Source organism: Lathyrus oleraceus, chromosome 2 (genome assembly GCF_024323335.1).
Source record: "Lathyrus oleraceus cultivar Zhongwan6 chromosome 2, CAAS_Psat_ZW6_1.0, whole genome shotgun sequence".
Taxonomy (NCBI): domain Eukaryota; kingdom Viridiplantae; phylum Streptophyta; class Magnoliopsida; order Fabales; family Fabaceae; genus Lathyrus; species Lathyrus oleraceus.
In genome coordinates, this window is record NC_066580.1 from 279,921,948 (window position 1) to 279,935,046 (window position 13,099).

The following is a 13,099-nucleotide window of genomic DNA, read 5'->3' on the forward strand; positions in this document are numbered from 1 at the left end:
CAGCTTCAAAGAAATAAGCACACAAACATCCGGTACTACATCTCAAGAGAGAAGGCTAGATTCCACGGAGAGTATCCAATGTGATGGGGGGAAAAGAAACCAAGAAGCAACAAAATCTCCGCAGGGGATGAATCTTCAATCATTCCAGCTGGGGACAAGAGTTTATTGCACAGATAAAATATGCCGCAAAAGCAACTCCACTGGGGAATCTATCCAAGGATGTAAAGGGACTTTGGGGATCAACCACCAAGTACCGTACCCACCAAGGAGATCACATCTGCTGAGGAGGAAAGGTCGCTACTCCGCTGAAGGGGAGAGTGGTGAATATCTCAACAAGCATTCTACTCAGTAGGATAAACCACAAAAGGCTGCGGAGGAAGAAGATACAGTCATGCCAAGAAAATATATAAATGTCTTACCCTGTTGGAGATCATACCATCCTTGGGAGAGCACTGAGGATCTCCTAAGTATCTTTTCGTCGTAGTGAATGTTCACTTTGTTTCAAAAACGAGTTATGAAAAATTCGTTTCTTCAAAACAATGATATTTTCTTAATTAAAACATGCAAAACATTTCTCGAATAGAAACAAATGAGAGTGCAAATAATTGGATAAAAGGCTCAAATTTATTTGATGGAATGGTAGTCTGCAAATGGCAAGACTCCATAGATCTTTTACAAATTTGAAATTAGTGATATATATTGGAAAAGGGCTACATTGAACATAATGACCATTTCTCCACCAATTCTGAATTCGATGTATTCGAAGCTTCGGTTGATGACGAATGGGCGAGAATCTCTGACGGATGACAAAGTCTTGTCAGGATGCAGTTACTTGCCAAATCCCTAATTTTTGCCTAGATTGCCCTAGGATGAGGTACTCAATCTAGCGGGATACCTATATTCGTTTTTCATGTCTCTAACTTTTTCCTGGACCGCCCTTTCGGGTTTTCAATCCACTGAGACGCTCATTTTTGCCTAAGCCGCCCTTTCGGGTTTTCAACTTAGCGAGCCATTCTGTTTTTATTTCTAGGTGAAGTATTTCTTGACTGCATCTGAATTCACAGGACGAGTGAAATCCTCCCCATCCATAGTTATAAGTATCAAAGCACCGCCTGAAAAGGCTCTCTTAACAACATATGGACCTTCATAGTTTGGAGTCCACTTGCCCCTGGCATCGAGCGTGAAAGAAAAGACTTTCTTGAGAACAAGGTCACCTTCTCGGAACACACGAGGCTTGGCCTTCTTATCAAAGGCTTTCTTCATTCTTTGTTGATATAACTGACCATGGCACATGGCAGTCAATCTCTTCTCTTCTATCAAGTTCAGCTGGTCATAACAACTCTGAACCCATTCAGCATCAGTCAACTTGGCCTCCATCAAGACTCTCATTGATGGGATCTCCAACTCTACTGGGAGTACAACCTCCATGCCATAAAAAGGAGAGACAGGGGTTGCACCTGTTGAAGTGCGGACAGATGTGCGATATCCATGTAAAGCAAATGGCAACATCTCATGCCAATCCTTATACGTGACAACCGTCTTCTGGATAATTTTCTTGATATTCTTATTAGCAGCTTCAACAACCCCATTCATCTTGGGTCTATAAGGAGAAGAATTATGATGCGCGATCTTGAACTCACTACACAACTCTTTCATCATTTTGTTATTCAAGTTAGATCCATTATCAGTAATGATCTTATCTGGCACACCATAACGGCATATGAGTTGATTCTTGATAAACTTCACGACCACCTTCCTGGTCACATTTGCATACGATGTTGCTTCAACCCACTTGGTGAAGTAATCAATTGCTACGAGAATAAATTTGTGTCCGTTGGACGCTTTCGGTTCTATCATGCCAATCATGTCAATTCCCCACATGGAGAAAGGCCAAGGTGATGAAATCACATTCAAAAGTGTCGGGGAAATATGAATCTTATCCGCATAAATCTGACACTTATGGCATTTCTTCACATATTTGCAGCAGTTAGACTCCATTGTCAGCCAATAGTAGTCTGCTCTCAATATCTTTCTAGCCATGGCATGTCCATTTGAATGAGTACCAAATGAACCCTCGAGGACCTCAGTCATCAACAGGTCTGCTTCGTGTCTATCCACGCATCTTTGCAGCACCATGTCAAAATTTATCTTATAAAGCACATTTCCATTGAGGTAGAAACTTCCTGATAATCTCCTCAAAGTCTTCCTATCTTTTACAGATGCCCCAGGCGGGTAAGACTGGTTCTGAAGGAAACATTTGATATCATAATACCACGGCTTATCATCGTTCACCTCTTCTACTGCAAACACATGAGCTGGTCTGTCCAAGCGCATCACAGTGATATTGGGAACTTCATTCCAAAGTTTAACCACAATCATCGAAGCAAGTGTAACAAGAGCGTCTGTCATCCGATTCTCATCTTGAGGAATATGATGGAAGTCAACCTCAGTAAAGAACGTTGAAATCCTCCTCGCATAATCCCTATATGGAATGAGACCAGGCTGATTCGTTTCCCATTCACCCTTAATCTGATTAGCAACGAGGGTCGAATCACCATAAACATCAAGATGCTTGATCCTTAGATCAATGCATTCCTCTAAACCCATAATACAGGCCTCATATTCAGCCATATTATTCGTGCATTTGAAAGTTAGCCTTGCTGTAAAAGGAATATACGTGCCCTGAGGAGTAATAATCACTGCCTCAATACCATTTCCATACTGATTTACAACGCCATCAAACACCATACTCCATTTGGAACTAGGCTCTGGCCCTTCATCGAGTGTAGGCTCATCGCAATCTTTCATTTTCAAATACAGAATCTCCTCATCCGGAAAATCATACTGAACTGACTGATAATCCTCGATCGGCTGATGTGCCAAGTGGTCAGCTAAGATAATACCTTTAATAGCCTTCTGAGCTCGATACTCAATATCATACTCAGATAATAGCATCTTCCACCGGGCGATCCTCCCTTTTAAAGCAGGCTTCTTGAATATCAACCAAGTCGTATGATTTATCATATACTGGCGTAAGCGCTTAGCGGCCCAAGCCAAAGCATAACATGTCTTCTCAAGCATTGAGTATCGAGACTCACAATCAGTGAACTTCTTGCTCAGGTAGTAAATAGCATATTCTTTCTTCCTTAATTCGTCTTGCTGACCAAGGACACAACCCATTGAGTCTTCAAGAACAGTTAGATACATGATCAAAGATCTTCCTTCCACGGGGGGAGATAGGATCGGAGGCTCAGACAAATACTCTTTAATACTATCAAAAGCTTTCTGGCAATCCTCGGTTCAATCATAGGACTGATCTTTCCAGAGGAGCTTGAATATCGGCGCACATGTGGCAGTCATGTGGGATATGAATCTGGAAATATAATTCAAGCGGCCAAGAAAACCTCGGACTTACTTCTCAGTTTTGGGCGCAGGCATCTCTTGTATTGCTTTGACCTTTGTAGGATCCACCTCAATACCTCTTTCACTGACAATAAAGCCCAATAACTTGCCGGAACGGACTCCAAATGTACACTTGTTGGGATTCAGACGAAGCTTGTACTTCCTCAAACGCTGAAAAAGCTTCAACAAGTGCTCTACATGTTCAACTTCCGTTCTTGACTTGGCGATCATATCATCAACATATACCTCGATCTCCTTGTGCATCATATCATGAAACAAGGTGGTCATAGCTCGTTGATACGTGGCTCCGACGTTCTTCAAACCGAAGGGCATCACACGATAACAAAATGTTCCCCAAGGTGTGATGAATGTTGTCTTCTCCATATCCTCGGGTGCCATCTTGATCTGATTATATCTGGGAAATCCATCCCTAAATGAGAAGATATTGAATTTAGTTGTATTATCTACCAACATATCAATATGTGGTAGAGGAAAATCATCTTTTGGACTAGCTTTATTCAAGTCTCTATAGCCCACACACATTCGGACTTTTCCGTCTTTCTTAGGCACCTGCACAATATTGGCCACCCATTGAGGATATGTAGAAGTCACCAGAAACCCCGCATCAATTTGCTTATGAACTTCCTCTTTGATCTTTACTGCCATATCAAGTTGAGTTCTTCTGAGATTCTGCTTCACGCTGTCGCATTACGCGAAAAACCGGCGAGAAAACAAAACAACAGAGCCGCCACCGTGCGTTATTTATCCCCAAAAGAGGGAAAGGAAACGCTCGAAGTAAACCTGGAAAATACATGGTCTCGCGACCAGAGAGAGATGGGATCGGGAGTCGGTTATGCGAAGGGAAGGTATTAGCACCCCTACGCATCCGTCGTACTCGACGGGATCCACGCACAAAAGAAAGGATAAGGTTGCTAAACACTGCTCAGACACCACACACTGGCTGGAAGGAAACACAAGAAAACAAGAGAAACTAACTCGGCAGGATATCACATCCCGGGCCTACATAATCTGTCAGGCACAAACATCAGAGTTGACGTAGTTCGAGACAGGGGGAAACGTGCTCGCTAGGATGTCGCATCCTATGCATACGTATCTTCTCTAACCGGAGAAGAATCAGAGCACTCGTAGCTCGGCTAACGCACGCCAAACAAAACACAAACACTGGAAACCGACTGCCAATCGCTGGACTTATGTCAGACTCCACACAATCAGGCAAACATGGAAACCGAATGCCAATCGCTGGACTTACATTAGACTCCGAACCAACAAACACACACTGGAAACCGACTGCCAATCGCTGGACTTAGGTCAGACTCCAACTCACATAAAGGGGTTGAAAAAGCAAAAGGTTTCCCGGAGAGATATGCTCATCTCCTGCCTACATACCTCATCTGGTATGAGGATCAGGGCGACGTAGTTCCCCTACACAGGGAAAAAGGACTAGTCTAACCAGATACAAAGGGAGACATAAACCACTAGGGAGACTACGACTCGAGCCTAGAAGTTGTCATGCATATGATCCCTATGTTGAGGTTTCTATCTAACTTGCACAGGGAGCAAGTTATCCTAAACAGCACAGGAAAAGTCATACTAGCACAAAAGGCAAGCACACGCACAATACGCAAACAATTAGGCTCATACAAGGTTAGGCTGTGAAACATAAGCCAACTGGAATCGGGTGTAGTTAGCTCTTAACCCTAACATTGAGAGTTAGGGTGAAGCAAATGAAATAGGAAGTGAGGGTAAGACCTCACAGCTCTTATCCCTGGCCTAGGAGAGCTTCAAACAATAGAAGGTGTGGGAGTTCAGAAAGTAGGAACTCTTCTCCACATATGACTGACACAACAAAGATCTTGGGTTAATATCCACAATGCATCAACACATGGTGTGAGCAAAGTAAATGACACACTGAATAGCAGGAGATGGATTGCACATCTCTTTTATCTGCCAATTGCCTCATAAGAGGACTTTTCCTGCTTGGCACAAAAGTAAACAAACACAAGCATTGCCTCTTAAGGAGGGCTTCAGACAGGTGCCTGCCCACATAACAGGACAGGTCTTCCAGAATAAATGAAGTCAGAGATTTATACCTCAATGGTTAAGCAACCAAGCAAAGCAAAAGCAAGTTCAAAAGAACTCAAAGCAACTTAGGTACCTCTTGATGAGCAGAATTGAAATCCCTTGCTTCCAAGCCTTGCCACGCCTCAAATCTCTTCCAATATGCTTCTTGAGATGAATGATGATGAATGTGAGGCTCAAGGATGCACGAATCCAGCTCTAGCTTCAACTGCCATGGATGTTTCACACCTTGAACATGAACAAGAATGCAACAATTTCCTCTGTTTCCACGTGCAACTGTGCTCAATTATGCTTCATGATGATGAATTGATCACTAGAAAATACTTAGGTTTGAAGAATTTTGCAGAAAAAGTGAGAGAAAAATTTGGAGGTTTTTGTGATTCTAGATCTAGAATTGGTAATTGTGATGAAAACAATTATGATTAAGGCTTTATACTCAATGCTAATCATGTTTAGGGAAGGATTAGGGTCAATGCACATGGGATTAGTGAGTTTGTGGTGTAAATGCAAAAAATGAAATTTCATGCTCCATGCACCTCCATGCACGTGAACAGTGCATGTTCTTGGTTCAAAATGACTAAAAATGAGTTCATGCACATGTTGGAATTAATTTGGTATGCACATGTTCAACCAAAATGAATTTATGCAATTTCTTCCCAAAATCTTCATGAATGAGCCAATGCCATGCAAATGAGATTTTATGCCAAATGATGCCATGCTTGGAAAATACATGTTACAAGGATCAATGTGCAAAAAGAACCACTCAAATTGGCCTTTTGGTTTGAAAGTTATGCTCATTTGAAGTTTAAACCACACTTTTCCATGATTGCACCATATCTCCTCAACCACACATGAGAAATCCATGATCTTGGACTTTTTGGAAATGGGAGAGAAAGATCTGCAACTTTCATGTTGGACAAAATTTCATTTGAAGCTTTCTTGATGATGTAATCTTGAGTTGAAGTTGGTCAAAAACCTTTCCATTTTTGGAAAGTTCAAATTACAAGTGACCTGCTATTTTTGGAAAGTCTTGATCTGACTTCAAATTCTTCAATGTTGATGTTTGAAATGTCAAATGAGACTTGTTTGAACATGAATGAAGCATCTCTAACCACTTCCCACCTTCAAATTCACCATTGACTGTGCAGTTGACTTCCGTTGACTTTTCAGGGCCTCAGATGATTTGCACATGGACTGATGAATTCTGAGCCTTCAACACTAGGCCAAATCACTTCAAAATGATCCTTGAATCATGTGAACTCCTTGCACCAACCCTAGGGCTTTGATCTCATGGACAATGCTCTTGTTGCCTTGAACAGTTGAATCTTCTAACCAGTCTTGACTGATGACATGTAGTGGACTAGGCAAGGACAATGCAATGTTAATGACCTAAAATGAAATGTATGTACAAATGGGAGGTGCAAATTTGAGGTGCTACAGCTGCCCCTATTCAATTAGCTGGGAACCTGAACGGATGATAGCAACGGCTGTCAGACCTCCAAGGTAAACTGGGATTCAATACCGAAGAACCGTAGAAATTTGCAACCTGCGGGGATCCAAGAAAGGAAAATTCACCAACGGAAGCTTCCACTAGGATTTTGATTTTTTTCAGAAAAAGGGAACCACGTCCAGACATCAAAAGATGATGAAGGGGAATAGAAATCACAACTAGACGCCAACGGACGACTAGGAAAAACTCAACGTTTACCGAAACCAACGTAGAGTTGGCCAGACATCAACGGATGAACTGGGAGAAAGAGATACAACCAAACGTCAACGGACGAATGGGAAAAACTCAACGTTTATCGACACCAACAGAGAGGTGACCAGACATCAACGGATGAACTGGGAAGACTCGACCAGACGTCAACGGACGAACGGGAGAAGCTCGACGTTTATCGACACCAACGGAGAGGTGACCAGACATCAACGGATGAATGGGAAGACTCGACCAGACGTCAACGGACGAACGGGAGAAGCTCGACGTTTATCGACACCAACGGAGAGGTGACCAGACATCAACGGATGAATGGGAAAGAGATACAACCAAACCTCAACGGACGAATGGGAAAAACTCAACGTTTATCGACACCAACGGAGAGGTAACCAGACATCAACGGATGAATGGGAAGACTCGACCAGACGTCAACGGACGAACGGGAGAAGCTCGACGTTTATCGACACCAACGGAGAGGTGACCAGACATCAACGGATGAATGGGAAAGAGATACAACCAAACGTCAACGGACGAATGGGAAAAACTCAACGTTTATCGACACCAACGGAGAGGTGACCAGACATCAACGGATGAATGGGAAGACTCGACCAGACGTCAACGGACGAACGGGAGAAGCTCGACAATTATCGACACCAACGGAGAGGTGACCAGACATCAACGGATGAATGGGAAAGAGATACAACCAAACATCAACGGACGAATGTGAAAAACTCAACGTTTATCGACACCAACGGAGAGGTGACCAGACATCAACGGATGAATGGGAAGACTCGACCAGACGTCAACGGACGAACGAGAGAAGCTCGACGTTTATTGAAACCAACGGAGAGGTGACCAGACATCAACGGATGAATGGGAAAGAGATACAACCAAACGTCAACGGACGAATGGGAAAAACTCAACGTTTATCGACACCAACGAAGAGGTGACCAGACATCAACGAATGAATGAGAAGACTCGACCAGACGTCAACGGATGAACGGGAGAAGCTCGACGTTTATCGACACCAACGGAGAGGGGACCAGACATCAACGGATGAATGGGAAAGAGATACAACCAAACGTCAACGGACGAATGGGAAAAACTCAACGTTTATCGACACCAACGGAGAGGTGACCAGACATCAACGGATGAATGGGAATACTCGACCAGACGTCAACAGACGAACGGGAGAAGCTCGACGTTTATCGACACCAACGGAGAGGGGACCAGACATCAACGGATGAATGGGAAAGAGATACAACCAAACGTCAACGGACGAATGCGAAAAACTCGACGTTTATCGACACCAACGGAGAGGTGACCAGACATCAACGGATGAATGGGAAAGAGATACAACCAAACGTCAACGGACGAATGGGAAAAACTCAACGTTTATCGACACCAACGAAGAGGTGACCAGACATCAACGAATGAATGGGAAGACTCGACCAGACGTCAACGGACGAACGGGAGAAGCTCGACGTTTATCGACACCAACGGAGAGGGGACCAGACATCAACGGATGAATGGGAAAGAGATACAACCAAACGTCAACGGACGAATGGGAAAAACTCAACGTTTATCGACACCAACGGAGAGGTGACCAGACATCAACGGATGAATGGGAATACTCGACCAGACGTCAACAGACGAACGGGAGAAGCTCGACGTTTATCGACACCAACGGAGAGGTGACCAGAAATCAACGGATGAATGGGAAAGAGATACAACCATACGTCAACGGACGAATGGGAAAAACTCAACGTTTATCGACACCAACGGAGAGGTGACCAGACATCAACGGATGAATGGGAATACTCGACCAGACGTCAACGGACGAACGGGAGAAGCTCGACGTTTATCGACACCAATGGAGAGGTGACCAAACATCAACGAATGAACTGGGAGAAAGAGATGTTGCGAACATCGAAAGATGATATCTACGGACACCAAAACAAGACCCACACGGGGATAACCACGACACTCACGGGTATCACAAGGATGACATCTACATATGTCGAGACAAGGCCAAACACTCGCCAAGGATCTCACTGGGGAGAATCAAACTTTCCTTTCACTTGCGGGTGAGGAAATAAACCTCTGGGGAATTATCAGTCCTAAATGCTGTCTGTCAAGAGCAACTGTAGCAAAGGTGCTGTACAGATGTTGAACAATGATCCGCTTCTGCTGGGGATATGGTCCAATTAGGTTTGACATATGAATGCATATGTTTGAATTTTTCTATGGCGTAATGCTCCATATTGAAGGGAAATGCTACGCTTTTTGAGGATGCAATGATCACTACATGCAAGATGCAAAATGATGAAAACTCTTGTCGGGGAGCCAATGGTCGCTCCGCTGAGCGCACAAATCTGATTAGGTTCTCCAACCTTGTGGGGAGACGCACCGCTGGAGGACACACCAACTTCCCAACCGTGTTGGCGAATAGCATTACTGCTGGAGAAAGGATAAATCCCACCGAGGACAACTTCCACTGAATCTAATCCACTGGGGGACTCTGCTAGGGGAAACAACCCACACTCTCCTCTACTGGGGAATAACTCTACTAGGGATAATTTTCACCGAACCTGACCCGCTTGGGGACTTCGCTGGAGAAAACCATCAACGCAAACTTCTGCTGGGAAGACTACCCATTTCAAAATGGCTGGGGAGACAATCACAATCCTGCTGGGAAAAGGCATCTGCGACCATGCTGAGGAAGGCAATACTTCATACCCAGACTGTTGGGGAACAAACTACTCACTGATACCTCCGCTAGGGATACAACAAACTCCAGATTCAGTGGGGACCGACAATCTTCAGACTGGCTAGGGATAGCATAGCCTTCAGACCTGCCACCCGACTGCTGGGGAATAACAGTTATAATAGCTTTTAGACTTGCTTGGGGAAACGGCCATTCTCAAGCCTGCTGGGGAAACATCCTCAACCCTTAGGAACAATCTACCCACCGACACTTCCACTGGGGATATGGCAACCTTCAGATTTGCTGAGGAAACACCGATCTCGAATTTGCTAGTGAGATAACACTCTCCAACCCACTGGGGAGATACGGCCTATTTGACACGGAACACCCTTCGATTCGACGAACACTGGCCTCATCATTTGGCCAAATGTCAACTTTCCACTTTTGAGAGACTCCCAGACTCATCCGATCTTTTCTGATTCATCATCTAATATTCTCGTCTCTTCTTTGCTTCGAGACAACTGATTTCTTCAGATCCGGGCTAACTCTCTAATCTTCAGACTTTGAAGAGTTTTCTGGATTACCCTCTGGGATCGTCGTCGTAATTCTTTCACCGTATTTTCACCGTTCTTCTATCCCTTGCCCCTAAAGGGCATCACAACCTGCGAGTGAGTGAAAATATCTAACAGCACCTGCAAAAGAGATTGTTAGATAAAAACGTGCCCCAGGCGTGCCAAAATTTCAACACCTAGGTCACTCAAACCTCCGAATAAGATTTCCAGATTTCAATCTTATAAACATGCATCGGAAGGGATCTCCATGCTTCAAAATGCAAATATTCTTATAAAAAATAAACGGATGTTTTCGAAATCAAAGCGGTAATGAAGAAAAAAAACAAAATTATTTGACTGAACATGCATTTATTGACTGAAAAAAAGGTGGCTCACAACCGAGCAACACACAGGAAGCAATCCCTGAAAAGAGGTGATCGCGCACAAAAGGAAAAATCTATCCTAATGGCAAAGTGAAATCGTGATCTCATCGGGTTTCAACTCGGTTACCCCCCATATGTCCTCAAGACTTTCCGCACTTTCTGTCTTCTGAGCAAGACGCTTCCGATCGATCTTTGTCGGAGATTATCCATGATGTGTTAACCAAAATATCAACGATTATGCTGGACGCAGTTGTTCGTTTCAATCCCTCTTTTGCCTGGACCGTCCTTTCGGGTTTTCAGTCCACCGGGATACCCTTTTTTGCCCAAGCTGCCCTTGTGGGGTTTTCGACTTGCCGGGTGTACAAATTCTTTTCATTCTTTATCCCTAACTTTTGCCTGAACCTTTTCCCCTTTTTTTTTCTTTGGTTCGACGGGATACCCTTTTTTGCCTGGACTATTTTGTTCTTTTCGTCCAGCGGGTCTCTCTTTACAAAGTATTTTTTAACTGCGTCCGCATTCATAAGGGATGGAAAATCTTCGTCATCCGTGGTCGTTGGCAACAAGGCTCCACCAGAGAAAACCTTCTTGACCACGAATGGACCTTCATAATTGTGTGTCCACTTGCCCCTACGATCGTTGAGGAGGAAGGATCCTTTTCAATACCAGCTCTCCCACGTGGTACGCACGAGGTCGCACTTTTTGGTCAACAACACGCTTCATTCACTGGGTACAACTGCCCCACGACAAGTAACTGCCAGCCTCTTTTCCTCAACCAGGCTCAGCGCGTCATACCGAGTCCTTATCCACTCAGCCTTTTCCAATCAGGACCTCAAATGGTAGCACCAATTCCGTCTCATATACCTGCGCAGAAGGCGTTGCCCCAATAGATGCACGTACCGAGGTTCGATACCCAGGATACAAGCTTCGTACTCAGCCACCATTGTTGGTGCATTCAAATGTTATCCGGGCAACAAAAGGAATGTGGGATCTTTTCGGCGTAACCAAAACGGCACTCACTCATCCACATTAACCTCCCCCAATCAGACATCCAAATCCGTTCGGATTCAGGGTCAGACCCCTCCTCCGGGATCGGTTCCTCACAATCTTTCGATTTGAGCACCTCGAGATGTCCTCATCAGGGAACTCAAACTTCATTGGTTGATAATCCTCAATGGGTTGAGGGGCGATGTAATCGGACAGTACACTCCCCCTTACTGCTCTTTAAGAGGTATACTGAATATCACCAATCAGTCAGAATTATTTGCCCTCTCGTAACCCGTCCGCTCAATGCTAGCTTCTCAAACGCATACTTGATCGGATCCATCTTGGACATCCACAAAATGGTATGAACCAGCATATACTGTCTCAGTCGGCGAGCAGCCTATGCCAAAGTACAACAAGTTTTCTCGAGCAGTGAATGTATTGTTTCACAGTCGATAAACTTTTTGCTAAGGTAAATTGCATGCTCTTTTCGACCAGACTCGTCATGCTGACACAATACGCACCTCATAGACCCCTCGAGGGCTGTCAAGTACCAGATTAACAGTTGTGCCTTCCACAGGAAGCATCAGAATCAGAGGTTCCTGCAACTTATTCTTTTATCTTTCAATGCCCCTTGGCAATCATTATCCACCTGACCGTTTGCTCTTTTTTCTTGAATGGGTTCCCACGTGGCTATCAGATGAGATATGAACCGTGAAATGCAATTCAATCTATCTAAGAAACCACGAACCTTCTTTTGTTTTCGGTTCAGGCATTTCTCGTATTGCTTTTTCTTCTTTATATCTTTTTTTTTTTAGCAGGATCGACCTCGATTCCTCTTATCCGCTCACAATAAACCTCAGCAGTTTACCGAACAGCACTCCACAAGTGCACTGATTCGGACTCAACCTTAGTCTGAGTTGTCTCGATCCGGTCAAACAACTTGGCCAGATCCACCAGATGCCCCTTTTCTGTTTAGGACTTTGCTATCATGTCATCAACATAGCATTCGATTTCATGATGAATCATATCATGAAACAAAGTCACTCTGATACGTGGCACCGGTGTTCGGCTTCTCTAGAGGACAGTCTTCTCTCCATGGTAGCTTGTGCACAACGACATCGGTCTCCGACCCTGGCATATCCTGACACGACCAGGCGAAGGTATCCACATTCTCTTTCAATAGGGCTACCATTCTGCTCTCGACTTGCCTCTGAAGCGGCTCCAATTTTCACTTCCTTTCTGACCTTGGCGGTGC